Source organism: Danio aesculapii, chromosome 5 (assembly GCF_903798145.1).
Source record: "Danio aesculapii chromosome 5, fDanAes4.1, whole genome shotgun sequence".
In the NCBI taxonomy this organism is placed as follows: Eukaryota; Metazoa; Chordata; class Actinopteri; order Cypriniformes; family Danionidae; genus Danio; species Danio aesculapii.
Window position 1 is genome coordinate 63,610,086 of NC_079439.1, and position 15,975 is coordinate 63,626,060.

The following is a 15,975-nucleotide window of genomic DNA, read 5'->3' on the forward strand; positions in this document are numbered from 1 at the left end:
GATTGCAAACTATTTGATATTTTAATATAAGATTGAAAGGAAATGAAAAACTGGTGTATTTTATTTCTGTTGGAAAGATATCGAGTATACTGTATTAACAAGGGTAAATGTTGATGTGACCTTTTTTCTCCGTTTTTAGTAAAATAAATAAAAATGTACCTTGAACACTGGATGTGTTTGCTTTATTTATTGAGTCTTCCTGTTGATCTCGTGGGCCAGCCTGATCACCCGCCGGTAACCTACCCACACCTGCAGTTCTCTACGATGGACGTCCAGTGTTCTCCAGCACCTAGACTGCAGTTCCGCACAAGACGTTTGGCCAGAGTAGAAATGGTCGTGCCCGGCTGAGCCTGGTTTCTCTCAAGGTTTTTATTTCCTTCACTTTCGTCAATTGGTGAAGTTTGTCCCTCGCCACTGGCTTGCTTGGTGTGGGACTTGTGGAGCTGTGCATCGATGGATTTGCTCTTCAGTGTTTGGACTTTCAGCAGTGAAAATTAAGCCACACTGAACTGAACTAAACTGAACTTCAACTCTGAAAACTGGACTGACAGTTTCAGTTTACTGTAATCTTCTATGTGAAGCTGCTTTAACACAATCTATATTGTAAAATTGCTATAGAAATAAAGATGAATTATTTAAAGGACAGCTCAAAGTCGATTGTTTTTATGCATAAATTGAAAAGTCTAAATATTTTAAAGAAAAGGCTTAAATAGTTTCAATGTTGCTGACAAATAAAAACACAATACAAAAACAGACATCATACAAGGATAAAATGTGTTAACATTGTTTATTTTTTATTAAACCTGCCTTTTACAGCAGATTTAGTTCACATTATCTAGCTGACAAATGATTTGCACTTACAGTAATGCATCTTAAATTTCAGCATGTTTTTTTCCTGGAGTAATATGAATCTTTTAGGATTTCTCAAATTTGTCTCAGATGACCAAATTGTGGGTGAAATGGCAGTGTGAGCAGTCCATTCTCTGCGTTCTTTTTGAGAAACAGCCAATGAATATGAAATTCTCACTCTGAGCAAACCTAGTGAATCAGTTAAAGAGCCCCTATTATGGGTTTCTGATAATGAGCTTCCATGTAGTGTGTAACACAGCTCTGAGTGAATGAAAACATCCAGCTGAGGTTTAAATCTAAGTGTGCAGCATGTTATTTTTTAGTGAAATATTTGACTCAGAGTCGAATAAATGAATCGAGTTTGGTTTGGATCATTTGATTGATCGTGTCGACGTCGATACGCTACATGACCAAATATGTAGTTCCAGTTCCAAATTCCCTACACACACTAGAGGAGGCTTGGGGGATCACAAGACTAATCATGACGTGAAGATGACGATCACTGACAGATGGAGATTCGGCTTCAGGGAAGAAAGAGTTAAAGTTCATTTTTCACAACATTACCACAGTATAGCCAACCGTGTGCTGTGTTTGTTCCTGTCAAATTTTCTGGTGATTGATACAATAACCTACGCTGCAGCGAGGGATTCATCAGCCGTTTGCCATTAAAAGAGCAGCTGAGACTATTATGTATGGGACTTTGACAGGGACTTTGTCAGTAACTTTTACAGGTCAGATGGACCAGTTTCTTCTTCCTCCTGATCATAACATGTAAGTGTGATTAAAATTGTTGCCTCATTGTGTGTAGTTTGCAAAATAATGTTTAATTGTGTGTTATAAGTTGTAATCACCCCGCACGGCTTATAATCACATATCTATTATAGACCAGTGCTTGTACTGTATCTCTCAGGTTAAATTTGAATGGGGCTGTTCACATATCTCGTCTAAAACTATGTTAAAACGTGACGCGTGCTTCTTCCTTTACCGATTTAAATGCGTTTCTGAACTCGTGATTCTCTGCTATTTGCTTTTGCTATGGCCACCATCAGCTGTTCCTCATACGCACGGTCAGATTTTCAAAATAGTTCAACTTTTGCCAATGTGTGGATTAAGACTGAATGTGTGTTGTTATTATTTGGGGTTAGGGTTAAGAGTAAAGTAATATGCTGGTGTTTAACTGCATTGATTTATTGTATTCCTGCATTGGGCTCTCACATACTTTCTGCTACTTCATACTGTAGCCATGGTGGGCATTTTTGTGGGCAGTCTCGTGCTGAACCCAGTCGACCAATCACAACAGACTGGGTCATCGGTCCAATTAGCGCAGATTAGCTTCGCGCTAAGGAGGGGTTTTGGTACAAATTAATCGCTGAACGTATCATATTGGAGTCGCTGGGATGGTTATGTAAAGATAAATGCATATTATAAAACAATGAAAGTGTTTTTTGACCTTGCACGCATATCAACCTGTTGCTGGAGACCCCTAAAACCAAAATATGACCCTGTTTTTAATGCAAAATGGGGGCTCTTTAATCTTTGGAGGGCACCTATTTTATTTATTCATTCAATTTCTTTTCGGCTTAGTCTCTTTATTAATCTGGGGTCGCCAATGAACCGCCAACTTATCCAGCACATTTTTAATATTGAGGAAAAAGCCCCAATCAGATAGGCAAATGTCTGCAGCCCCGCTTCCGTTTTCAAATCCACCCACACTGACACGGAGCAGCAGCGTTTTAGAATGAAAGCGGCCTCTCCAGCATTTCCAAAAAGCTTAGTTTTGGGTGCTCGAAAACTCCGGCGGACAGATGGCGTAACTGTAGCAACACTTATGTGTTTTAAAACTAAAACATATTAGTGTAAACGAGGCCTCAGGCACAACATGGATCCAGTAGATCAGCTGTGTCAGCTAAACCAAGGATCAAACACCCTTGATGACCAATTCTGTAAGTTTTCGGGCATTTGGGAATCTGACGTCCCAGACTGTATACTTAGAGATTTTTTCATATCATGGACTAAATGAGCCATTTAAATCATGGGGGATCTAGACCAGGTGTGTGAGTGAAGTGCATGATGGCATTTGTAGTTCATCAGTGATTCTGCAAAGGCTGGATCTCTGGTGAACGTGACAAGAATCATCACCAACATGACTCCAGACACAATATTCGACACTTTTGAAACAGACAATTGAGCTGATAAACACAACAAGTAAAAAAAAGAAGCAGTTTTTTAAATAATTTAATTCTTTAATTAAGCATTTCAAATATGCAAATGATAAAAAATGGATCCTTCTTTTTCCTTTTAGCAATGGTTCCTTTATCTCAACCTCCTCTTCATTTCCTCCTTTATCACCTCAGTGTCCCTTTTTTTTTCCTCGACAGTTTCTTTCACCCCACTTTTCTTTATCCTCCTCCTCTTCTTCTTTTTCATCATCTCCTCTTCCTCCTCCACCTTCATGTTCTCTTCCTCCTCCACCCTCATCTCCTCATCCTCCTCCACCTTCATTTTCTCATCCACCTCCACCTCATCTCCTCTTCCTCCACCTTCATCTCCTCATCCTCCACCTCCATCTCCTCATCCTCCTCCACCTTCATCTCTTCACCCTCCACCACCTCCATCTTCTCCTCCACATTCATCTCTTCTCCCTCCTCCACCTCCATCTCCTCCACCTCCATCTCCTCCTCCACCTTCATCTCCTCTTCCCCTTTCTTCATAATCTCCATCATCATCACCTCTTCCTCCACCTCCTTCATCATCCTCCTCCTCCTCTTCATGATTTCCTCCACAGTAATGGGATTCTCATCATCTGTTAAAGGAGAAGCGATTGGCGTTTACACAAGGAGAGCTCCAGCTAAGGGCGAGTAAAGCTGAAGTTTGATTATTATTGATTTATGCAATATCAATCGTTCACCTTTAGAGGATCTCAAACACCACATTTGGCACATTGTTTGGAAAAAACCTGCCAGTCTGTTCATTTTCTCCTTTTTGTCTTCCATGTTCTCCTCATCTGTTAAAAGAGAAATGATTGCACAGTCATTTGAGAAGAAATTAAAAAGATGTATTTGATATATATCCCTTATGAAATCCCAACAGTTTGCTATGCTAAGCATGTGATTTTACATTGTGTTTTCTTATTATTTATCCCTCTAACTGCCTGCTCTAGCAAATAATTGACCATGTTTTGATTGTTTTAAATAATGACTGTTAAAGTTAAACCATTATAATGGTTCACACTACACTCTCAGAAATAATGGTACAATGTTGTACCAAAGAAGGTACAAACCCTTGTTGCTGGGGCAGTATCTTTTTATGGAATAGAACTGTACCTTAAGACAAAGAAACACATTTGTACCATTGCAGATTGTACCTTTAAGGATAAGATTTGCACCATGGGAAACCAAAATGTACAGTTGGTTTTTAACCTGCAGATACAATATTGTCCCTTCATCAAAGGTACAAATCTGATCCATTAAGATACCACTACAGTGACAAGACACTTTGTACCTTAACAGTGTCAAATGAGTTCCTTCATGAACTATTTAAAGGCTTTTTGCTTTATCCAAAATACGTCAATTTATTTTCAGCAAATATAAAACATCAAATACATTTTAAATAATGTTTAAGAAAAAAGTTTATTTTTGCGTAAATGCACCTTTTCCATTTACAATAAAGAATAAAAACACTTCAACATTAATCAAAAGATCTATTTTGTGCTAAACATTTCACAACACTTCACACAAATATTACAGAAACACATTCTCACATGTGCAATATAAAACTTTTTTCTCCAATTTTCACACAATACCTTTATAACCACTTAAAAGTTTGTTTAATTTAATAGATTTTAAAATAGAATTATGCAAAGGTATTGTAATTGTATACGCACAATGTTTGATATGCAGGACTTTTGCCAGCTCACGTGCGTATAGTGGAAATCAAACTCCAAAAGGTGCGGATATCAATAATGAAAATGTATTTATCAGAAAATGCTAACTAAACGTTTATTAAAAATGCCTTACATGTTTAGGTTACAATACCTAGAGTTTTGTTTTACACTCCTTTTCAAATGGTACATATTTGTATCTGAAACGTCCATAATGGTACTTCAAAGGTACTTTTTATGTACATTTGGGTACTAATATGCACCTTTTAGGTACCATTGTGGACTCTTTGGGTACAAGTATGCACCATTTGAAAAGGTACTGCTGCAGTGACAGCTTCTGTACCTTTATTTCTGAGAGTGTAGGAAAATCTCCACCTTCGTTAGAAAAAATTCAAGATTAATCTGGGAGAAATTTGACCAATTGTAGACAGATTTAGAAATAAAATCTCTACTGGAAATGTATTTTAAAAAATGCACAATGGACACAATGATGTGGAGATTGAACAGGGAACACATCTGATCTGAGAAATGGACCAAAGGGACTGAGAAAAACTGTAATTCTGGACTTTAACCATAAACTGACATGTCAACCGCTTGGTAGAGGTTGATATTTTAGAAATTATGGGATGTGTTGAAAAAAATGCATTGATTGTATTAACTAGCGACATTAGGAGTTAAGAAATGCAATCCAAAAAATATTTGTCCTGGTGGGGCAGTTAAAGGGTTATTAGAATTGATTAATATAACCTAATTGAATAGTTTTTAATATAATTTTCATGGTGCACAAATGGCACCAAAACATGTTCAGAGCCATTTTATAAGTTACAAAAGTAAATTCCTCATTTTAGTAAGGGATTTGAGACTAAAACTGTATCAGAAAAGCTTTAAATGGGATACAACATTCATTTACATAGTTTATAAAGAGACTAGAATTCACAATGTCAGCACTGTTTCTGCTAGTCCTTAACTCTTTAGTATGGAATAAGAAAAGTCACTTTGTTAAACTGCACAGCTGAATTTTCAACATCAAAAGTCGCCAGAGCTGAAATCAACCGTAAATGAATGGGAACTGTAAATGATTAGATTATCTACAGTCTTCAGCCTTAAAAAACTTGATGGAAAGGTGGCTTAATTAATCTCTAATTGTGGAAATGTCTGAATATTCATTCATATCTCAATAACTTACCATCTGTGCCACTTAAAGATCTTAATTTTAGAAAAGAGGACTCCATCTTCACTCTTGCTCTGTCGACGCTCGGTTTTTGAGGTTTCAGACCTGGGTGGTATTGGTCAACCATTATATCAGGATGTTCAGCCATCAGCCACTGAGATGTAATAACAGGGTATTTTATCAACAGTATCAGAATAGTTGAATCACTAGAAATCACCGGAGAGAATAATCTACAAGCCACTACTACACCACTACAACAAACCCACAAAGAACTTCTCAGTTTTGCAAGGCTTAATGTTCCGTTTGGAACTACGATTAGAACACATTCTACGCATCACAGCTCACGACACAGCATGTTTTCTTTTAAAGCCAAAATGCCTGAGGATGAATGCAAATGGCATAAAAACAAATACAATTCACTTTACCGATCCATTTAAAACAGCTTTTGTCCCTTAGATTAATTATACAGCTAGAGTAATCGCCGTTTTAAATTGATAATTAATTTTAAATTGGTATAACTGTAAATAAAGAAGCACAACAAATGAAACAAACACAAACTCATTTATTAAAAATCCTTTATTATAGATTAATCTGAAATATTCTGCTTTGATACAGTCCACCCAGCAAGACATACACTGTAAAACCCAATATTTAAGGTAACTCAAACCATTTGAGGAAACCGATTGCAACAAAGGATGAGTTCAAAAACTACACAGTGAAAAGTAATGAGTTGAGTTTACTTTGAAAACCTGTGGAAACTGATTACCTTATTTTCAAGTAAATTAATACATCATTTCTGAGTTGATTAAGCTACTATAACCTAGTTCAGTTAACTTTTTTATTTGTAAAGACTACCTAAAAACTTGAGTACAGTCATCTCAGTATAACAAGTTCAGTTGACTTAAAGGTCTAAGTTAGGCTTAATTCGGATAGCTAAAATAAAACAGTTCAGTTAACATACAGTTGAAGTCAGAATTTTTAGCCCCCCTGTTTATTCTTTCCCCTAATTTCTGTTTAACAGAGAGAAGATTTCTTTAACACATTTCTAAATATAATAGTTTTAATAACTCATCTCTAATAACTGATTTATTTTATCTTTGCCATGATGACAGTAAATAATATTTTACTAGATATTTTTCAAGACACTTCTTTACAGTTTAAAGTGACATTTAAAGGCTTGACTAGGTTAATTAGGTTAACTAGGCAGGTTAGGGGAATTAGGCAAGTTATTGTATAACGATGGTTTGTTCTGTAGACTCGAAAAAAAAAATTTATAGCTCAAAGAGGCTAATAATATTGACCATACAATTGTTTTGTTTTTGTTTGGTTTTTTATTAAAAACTGCTTTTATTCTAGCGAAATAAAACAAATAAGACTTTCTCCAGAAGAAAAAATATTATCAGACATACTGTGAAAATGTCCTTACTCTGTTAAACATCATTTGGGAAACATTTTAAAAACAAATAAAGAAATAAAGAGGTCTGATAATTCCGACTGCAGCTGTATTTGCTAGTTCACGTTACTAGAAAAATATGTGGAAACTGATTACCTTAAAGTTCTCTAATTAACTCTAATTTAATCATACACAGGCAGACAACAGGTTGTTGGAACAACAGTAAGGTCATTTATTTGTTTCATAAAACATGCTGTATGTTAATTCAAAACAATGTTAATTCAAGTCATTAAAGCATGACATATCAACAATAATGCACATTTGCATCAACAAACATTGCACTCTAAAAAAGTACAGTGTCCCCTTTTTCCATGTATAACTTTATGCAAAATAGGACAGCACTAAAGAGTACACTGCAAAAAATAGCATTTTATTAAGCATTTTTGTCTTGTGTTTTACAAATATCTAATCATTCTTCAATCAAGATACACTTTCTTGACAAGAAAAGTGACCTATGATATTGAGTCTTGTTTAATGAAAATGTAACAATCAAGGTTTATAGAACAAAACAAGCAAATGTGTACTTGAGAAAAGCCCAATTATGAACTTTATGAACTTACATTATTAAATTGACTTTCATAAAACAAGATTTAATCACTTATGGCATGTTTCTTGTTAAGTAATTGTATATTGATTTAAGAAGTTTTCAGGGTTCTGACACATTTTTACTACTAAAATTCCATGACTTTTACAAGACTTTCAAGTACATTTTCATGACCTAATGTTTCATACAATGTCTACATATGCGTGGTAAAGGGAAAACAATGCATGTTCAAATTTATTACAGCATATCATAAAACACGCAGCAATCTATTTAGGTTCAGCTTATATTTATATCTGTGTAAAATTGATTTAGATAATGCTTACACCGCACTAATAATGTGAGAGTGTGTGACTGGCCAAGGACAGAAGTCAAGACAACTAACCTATATTCAAGTATGCAGATATCTGTTTTCCATGACTTTTACAAAACTTTGTAGGTTTTTCTGTTTTTCCAAAACTTTTCCATGCATGGAAAACTCCATGTCAAAATTCCATGACTTTTCCTAGTTTTCCATGACCGTATGAACCCTGAGTTTTTCATATATATATATATAAAAAAGGCAAAAATGCTTAATGAAAGTGTCATTTTATACAGTGTGGCTGACCATGCAGTTAGTCAAAGCAAAAAAAAGCAGAAAGAAAAGTAGCAGTCAGTACTGAAACAAAAGTACAGCAACTGCTCATTACAAAGCATAAATCCTGCCTCTTGGTCTTGACATCAGGTTACAGTATTTACAGAAATAGTCTTTTTAGGACCTGGACTTTGACAGATTATTTGCATCTAGCCCAGGGGTGTCCAAACTCGGTCCTGGAGGGCCGGTGTCCTGCAGATTTTAGCTCCAACTTGCCTCAACACACCTGCACGGATGTTTCTAGAAAGCCTAGTAAGTGCTTGATTAGCTAGCCCAGGTGTGTCTGATTGGGGTTGGAACTAAACTTTGCAGGACACCGGCCCTCCAGGACCGAGCTTGGACATGCCTGATCTAGCCCAAGCGGCAACCTTCCGCTCTCCCTCCGGAAGCCAATACGAAAGTAGTATTCATCGAAATTCCACTAGTCCTGCCTCCATATGGAGCAAATTTCTATTGAGCCCACTGTTCAAATGGCCAACTTTACAGCAGAAAAAAATAGTGTTTACAGCCTGGTACAAAGACAGATTTTGGTTCATATAGCTAATATTACCCTTCATGACAACTGTGAGGGGGTGATTTTTTTTTTATAACTCATCCATTTCTTTATATTAGGCTATATTAAGTTTGCATAATTAAGGGCGTGGCCACTTGAGTGACAGCTAGATCTTGTTGGTTGCCGTCACTTTACCTCAGCTGATTCCGGCTGATTAGACGCTCAACTCTACATATATATTGTTTTTTTGTGTTGTTTTATGTGGCTTTACACAGTCAATTGCCTTTTGGAATTATTTCCTACAATTATCAGATAATATGGCATGCTGTGCATTTACCATTCACGTGGCCTCCATTTCCCAGGTGAGTGAAATTATACACTTATACCATCTCTATAAATGTATTTGTCTTATTTAAGATCGTTTATCACTTATATTTTTCTTTAGACCTGTAATCTGACAGATTGATTAGCTGTAGGCTCTAGAACAGTCGTCTGAAACCTTGTCATACAGTGTTATGCCTGGATTTCATAAACAACCTTAACACAGACTATATTTGATGTGTTTGGAAGTCATTCGGGTTTTCCTCCTGTAGAAAAACGTCATAAGAACATTGTTTAGTAGCTGAATGTATTACAATGTTTTTAAAGGTCTAAACACTTTATTGATATAGTGTACAACCAAGCACATGTGGTCAGAACACAAGCGAGTCCCAGGTGATGAAGTATTAAGCGTTTCTCCCATAGGAAAGCCTGTCTAAGCAAAATGCCAGCAGGTGTCTGTAGCTCCACTCATGCTCCGCCTCTTTGCCCTTTGGTATCCCTCAGTTGGTGCGATGATGCGCGAACAAAATGGCGACGCTTGGCCATGCGTAGAGCAGCACGATTAATCGAAAAAGATTGCGATCTTGATCCTAATCCAGCATTTCTACGATTCTGCCAATCATATTTTCAAGTTCAGGAGAGAAGTAAAGGCGGACGCACAAGTCTTCACATTGTTTTACATGCGTTGCTCAGCGACATGGACACCTCCAAATGGTGTTGAAAGAGTCACATACTGTATTTATAAGGCAAAATTTACCCAAATATATAATTTTTGTCTTCATGAAATGATGAATTCGCGGCCGCGAAATTACACGTGACGTGAGCTGCTGACCGTGAGCTGTTACCACAGAGAGGGCAGGCGCTCACCTACTTTAGTGAACAGAACCTGCATAGGCTGTGAATAGCCGGTAATAAAGTTGTAAATAACATTCACTTTCTGGCACAGAGTGATCTTTTGGGAGCCGCGCAGGAAATATGAACTGCACTTAGCAGTGAAAATGAAACCGAAAGCACACACATCATTTAAATAATCTTATCGCATTATTGAGTTATGATTACGACAAGCATTTTATATGTTTTTTTCATAGCAAACACAGAGTGTTGTGCATAAAATAACTGTTTAATAGTGTCAGTATAACTACTCTAGCCTATATAATATTGAATATAATGTAAGAGGGAATCTGATCATGACAAATGTCTGATTTTACCCGTGAATAAATGATCTAATAATGTTGTCAATGACAGATTACAAGCACATAACTCAAACATAATAATTCAACATCAGAATTATGAATAGTTGTATTCTGATGTCTTCACTTTACAGTGCATTAATGACCAGGACAAATTTAAAGCCTAAGTCCACCATTCAAAGTCGATTTAAAATTTAGCATTTTAACCAGTAGATTTACACATTATATTATTACTGTTGTTTTTCATATTTTGAGAATAACAATAACAATAGCCCACTCATATTAGCCTTTATTTTACATCTCCAGAATCGTGACAAAATCGTGATCTTTATTTTAAGCAAAAAAAAATCTAGTATACCTGTATACCTCAGGTGTTTGTTAGTGTGTGTGTCTTCTCCTTTAAATTTCTAAGGGAGCTTGCGTTGTTTAATTTCCTGTTTTGCACCCGCCTCTTCCCTTTCTGCACTGACTGCACATGGGAGAGGTGGGTGTCTGCTAAGCTCTAATTAATCCTAAATGATCTTTACTTTATAAATACCTTTTGAAGCTAGTTTTAATGTTTAAATAATATTTCTACCTTTATTTTTCATATATATTTCATTATTTTTGTGTTTTCACTAAAATTGAGGTTTTGATTTATTTTGTCTAACTGAAACATGTGAATGCTAAACGCATTGCACTTTCCCTTTAACAGAAAAGCTGTAAGAGCGAAGACACACTGTAAAAGCTGTGCTTTTTGTTTATTATCAGGTATGTTTTGTCACTTTGTTGATATTGTTTGGAGTTTTGTTCTCTCTCTCTCCATCTCTCTGCCCTTTTCTGCACTGACTGCACATGGGAGAGAAAAGCTGTAAGGGCGAAGACACACTGTAAAAGCTGTGCTTTTGGTTTATTATCAGTGAGTAAAGAGCCGTCACAACTGCAGATGTCCGTCTGGTCATTCCTCCATAAAACAAAGAAAACAACGCAGAACCGGTTACAGTAGCTTCTTGTGGGCTCTTCTTAAACCTATGGGTGACATCATGGATACTACGTCCATCTCTTTTACAGTCTATGATTTAGCCCCATAAAATGTTTTTGAAATACTTTAAAAGAGTACCTTGGGTTTTTGTGAGAAAGTTGAAGTTCAATGCCTAAATCACAACGAGGATAAAAAAACATGCATTTGCCACATTGTTTTTGGATGCCTTCAGTGGTGATTCCAACATCTTCACAATGGTCTGTAGCATCTGCCTCTTCTGGTTTCTTGGGTGTTGTACAGCGAAGTTAGGGCTTCATCATGTTCACATCCTAAGATCAAGATCAAGTACAAAATAAACAATCACCATTAGATCAAGGGTGAAAGGAGTTTTGTTTAATTCAATATTTAAATAAAATGTAAGTAACTTGCTATGTACTCCTTTGAGAGTTTTGGAGGGTCTTCAAGTAGACAGCAAGGGCTTTCAGGATGCATTCACCTTTTCTTATGATGGTGACATTCTAAACAATGTGAAAAAAGCTTGAGTTAGCAATTTAGTTTTAAGATTATTTGCTGTATACTAACATTTAAAGTAGCATTATCCAGAACCACTGAGGAATGGCAAGTTTTCGCTGCTTCATTAGCTTCTTCGCAACTTCATGTGGCATTTGAAGCTTAAGAAAAGGAATTAACCATTGACTTGGAGCATTTTATGGTTTAATGACTTTTAGAGCGTTCAATGAGCATTGCGCAATGAGAATGACATGAATATCTTAAAAATTACAGTTTAAAATTACAATACATTGAAAAAACCTATCTGATTCAATGCTGTGATCCTACAAACCTCTGTAGATACCTAATATAAACAAATAAATAAAAAAAGCATCAGGTTGGATGCTGATAATTACATGACAGGGCATAGGTTAATATACAGCATCACGAATAGCATTCCTTTACCAGCACTATTGCCACATTGTCCAAATTAAACTATTTGGGTGCCTTCAATGATGATTCTAACACCTTCACAATGATCTGTGGCATTGTATATGATGAGATGGTTTCCCGACGTGTTGAACATCGAAATTAAAGACTCATCATGTTCAACATAAGACCTGAAAACAAGAAGAAACAAAACAAAAACAATTACCAATAGAATTATTTCTTAATTACATAATTTCATAATTTAGAATAACAAGATGCAAAATACAGCAAAGTAAAAAAAAAAAGATATATATATATATATATATATATATATATATATATATATATATATATATATATATATATATATATATATATATACCTGAACACCACACGAGGAAAATGGCAACTTTATGAAATGACACAATACACAAAACACATCCTTTTTTGATTAACCATTCATTTACATTGTGAAATCGCCAGTTTGAATCCTCTTTCAAATGTCAACGTGATTGAATGCACCTTCCGTCTGCAGTGCGCATGTGCAGATCTTACTCCACCTGCTGACCAAAGTGCGGTACTGCATGGCTCCAACCCTAAGTCAAACGTACTTGATAAACTTCAGTAAAGTTTACTAAAGTTCTTTAGTTTATCTACTGGCATCTACTGTGTTTGTTTCTATGATCCACAGGGTTTGTTACATGTTTTTCCCCACGATCCTGTCAGGGCCGATACAGCAAGCTGTATGTGTGCAGCAAACATTTTTGTCGGGAGAGCTGTACAAGAATTGGAGAATGGCAGACTTTGTTTTTTTTATCAGTTGAGTTCGTTCACATTTAGACACATCGCTGTGCTGCTGTATTCGCCTAAATCATGGGTGTCCAAAGTCGGTCCTGGAGGGCCGGTGTCCTGCTGGTCTTAGGTCCAACTTGCTTCAACACACCTATCTGGAAGTTTCTAGTATACCTAGTAAGAGCTTGATTAAGTCCTCATTTATAGTGTTTATAAACACGATTATCTTTACAATGATATAAATTTTGGTTGTGTGTATATGAAATGACGAATAATAAATGTAGCAGGGCATTAAATTACTGTTTATTTCTTTGCATTTTAATTTTGTAAACTATAAAATCATGGGTCTCCTCAAGGTTTGTGTAATTTTGTGAGCCAACTGACAACAGTTGTTCGCTCCCCTCCTTCTGCCCTGCTCTGCTGGCCATGCCCACTCCTAACTCTGCTCTCAACGCTCCAGGCCCATTATGATGCATTTTTGGAAAAAATTCTGAGGTAGACTTGAAAAGAAAAGAAATAAAACCCGTTCAATCTCCTAACATTTCAGCAGAGGATCATTAATCAACTCAACAAACAGTATCTGCAGCTTCACTTATTACTAACCTGGTTGAGTTAATCTTTGTCAGAAGTCTTCTGAAATTCTCTGAAAATAATAATTTTCTTAGACATCACCACTGATGTGAACAGTGATGCTTTATAGGGCCGTTTGACTTTGACTACCTCACGTTAGTTTTTCTTTGGCTTTGTAGGACTCAAATGGTCCATTGCATGTTCAAAAACTGATGGAGACCTGAGTTAAACTTAAGAAGTTTTATTTTGAATGCAAGAAGTTAGAGAGTACCAGTTCTGCGCAGGAGTGATGTAATTTCAATTCAGCTCTGGTCTACTTTGGGCTCTCCTTCATGTTTTATAATGTCTTTCACACATTATCTAATCTCAACTTTATTGATTCATGATGTCTTCTTGGCAGTTGGACCACTCAGCAACCAAATGTTCATCTTTCTGGTATCTTCTCTTGACAGTTGACCGTCGACTAGGCAAATATTTCAGAGCACGAGCACACAGTTCATACATTTCAGAGCTCTCTGCATTTTACATACACCCATGTTCAATAACAGGCAGGTTGCTGAGAGCAGCCCATCAACTCTTCTCTTATGCACATATGGCATTTAACTCCTCAGAAAAAGAAACCCCTTTATGTCTGTATTTATTAGTAAATGTTAACAAAGCCTAACAATAAAAAATGCTATCCTTCAGCTTCTGTAGCTGTGTGTTATAATAAAATAAAAAAAGAAAAAGAAAAAAATTGTGTGTGTGTGTATATATATATATATATATATATATATATATATATATATATATATATATATATATATATATATATATATATATATATATATATATATATATATATATATATATATATAAACGAGAATGAGAACGGGTCTTCGAACCTGTGTGTATTCCTATTGTGAAATGACCACATCAAACGTGATGTGCTAACATGGATGCAGTTCACTAGAGTGAATCTGATTAATGTTAGTTCCACATCTAACTATCGGGCACCTGTAGAGTTTATGCGTTCGAGTAAAATATACACAAATAAAATGGAGCGGGTGCTTTTTAAAATGAATGGCGGTGAATGAAAGTCAAACCAGTGAGCCGTCTGACAAAAAAGTGCCCTTCTGAATCAAATCAGCAGAATGCCCTTCTGGATCTTTCACTTACTTCAAAGACACTACTGACTATGCTTACATGGACATCTGTGATCTAGTTATTTGCCTTAATAGACAATAATATAATTAAGGTGTTTACGTGAAGTGCTTTCTTGTATGAGTTTCCTGTAATTTTGAGTGACTTTACCTGCAGTTCGGCAGTTTCACTTTCACTCATGAACATTTCATTCATGCCCCCTGACAAACTGTGGTATTAGACACAAATAAGGAGTAAGAACTGGTGAGAGTGTTATGGAATTTAATAACACATGCCGAATGGAAAGAAAAAAATCTTCTGCATTTTGTGATATGGTTAAAAGTTGTGGTGTTTGATGGCGGTGTTTACTTCAATAATGCCATTAATATCTGCATACTCCACATGTCTTAATTCCATTTCTGTTTAGTTCAGTTGTGACTTCAGTCAGATGAATGTAATCAAAAATCGCTGTTTGGAGCTTATGTAGGCCTACAGTTCAAAATTCATGTTTAACTGAATAAACAGTAAACACAAGTACATCCTATTGAACATCATTTATTTTCATCACCAATTATCATAGTAGAACAGTTTCTCAAGCAGTTTGTGATGCATTTTGGAAACAGGAGATGAGCCCCTGGTCTAATGCGCCACCTGGCTTGAGAAACCCGTTCTCAAAGACTTACTTTTAGTCATGATTTGGGTAGCACACATATTCTGAATGCTCTCAGCAGAAATCAACTGAGCCATTTTAATCTTGATTAATCTTGATTAATTCCAAGATTACAGTGAGATTAATCTAGATTTAAAAATATATATATGCCCACCTATAATAGATATACATAAACATACAGCTGAAGTCAGAATTATTAGCCCCCCTTTGATTATTATTATTTTTTTTCTTTTTTAAATATTTCCCAAATGATGTTTAACAGAGCGAGGACATTTTCACAGTATGTCTGATAATATTTTTTCTTCTGGAAAAAGTCTTATTTGTTTTATTTTGGCTAGAATAAAAGAAGTTTTTAATTTTTTAAAAACATTTTAAAGTCAAGATTATTAGCCCCTTTAGGCAATTTTTTT